The sequence below is a fragment of the Octopus bimaculoides genome, chromosome 13 (assembly GCF_001194135.2).
Source record: "Octopus bimaculoides isolate UCB-OBI-ISO-001 chromosome 13, ASM119413v2, whole genome shotgun sequence".
Taxonomy (NCBI): domain Eukaryota; kingdom Metazoa; phylum Mollusca; class Cephalopoda; order Octopoda; family Octopodidae; genus Octopus; species Octopus bimaculoides.
Window position 1 is genome coordinate 26,051,175 of NC_068993.1, and position 1,253 is coordinate 26,052,427.

The window sequence follows — 1,253 nt, forward strand, 5'->3', positions numbered from 1 at the left end:
TATATATATATAAATACTTTTCACCTAATTCACTCATTTTGACAGTGGCCATGCCTGGGCATCACCTTGAAGAGTTTTCTTATTCAGCAAATTGACCCAAGGACTTATTTTTAAATTCACCATTGATTTCTTTTGCCGAACCGCTAAGTTACAGGGATTTAAAGACATTAACACTAGTTGTCAAGCAGTGGTGGGGGACAAGCATACAGAAACACACACACACAACGGGCTTCTTTCAGTTTCTGCCTACTAAATCCACACACAAAAATACTATAACCTCGGGCTGACTTTGCTTGCCCCAAGGCTATAGTAGAGGACACCCAAGTTGCTATGTAGTAGGACTGAACCCAAAACCATGTAGTTGGGAAGCAAGCTTCTTACCACACACCCATGTCTGTGCTTATGTATATATATGAAACTATCAAAGCTTTCCAGTTTCTGCAGGCCTGGCAAAGCTGATCATTCTCCAGGCTAAAAACACATAGAAAAAGTGAACTGAACTGATTGGTGCATTTCAGCTAGGAGTGTGATGCAGAACCAGGTACAGTGTATGAAGCAACAACTCCATGTCTATTTCTGTGGTGTTCTATTCACATGATCATTCACATTTATCCCACCTCTCTGTGTCTGTCACTCTTCCCATGAGCCCACCCTGCAAAAAGAAATAATGTGTCCAGAAGGAAACATACAACCAATATACTGCCATCCCATCACAGGATTATTTGAAAACATTTATTTCTCTTGTTAAACTTATACTTCTATTGAAATATATGACCAGACCTAGGTAAAAAGTAAAGAACTAAAGTATATAAATCAGGAATTAGGAATTAAATAATAAAGTAGTGTTATTGCATCTTCAACTCAGCTCATCAGGAATGTAAACTTCTTTAATAACTGAGCCAATATTTAAAAAAAAAAGGTTGTTGTTGTTATTGCTACTATCATCATCATCATTATTATTATTATTATTATTATTATAGCGGGCAAAAGAAAAAAACAGCACAACAGTGGTAGTTTGATTGTAAAGATTTCATAAGAGGAGGATATCTTAGTTGTGATATGGACAAATGCCAGACACAGGTTATTTGTGTGTATGTGTAAGTGAATATGAGAGGGGTGGGAGAGAGAAAAGGGCAGACACACACTGCTTGTAAAGATTGTAAAGATGTAAGATGGAGACAAGTCAAGTGAAGTTTGATAACTGATAGAAAGTTGAAAAAAAAAAGTTTCCAAGTAAATATATATATATGTAT

At 36.2% G+C, this 1,253-nt stretch overlaps 1 protein-coding gene across 1 annotated transcript in view; it reads right to left on the minus strand.

Moving 5' to 3' along the window:
• Positions 1–1,253, minus strand: part of LOC106871923 (fibrillin-1) — a 694,404-nt gene that overhangs the window by 592,688 nt on the left and 100,463 nt on the right. The gene's annotated exons all lie outside the window — the stretch shown is intronic.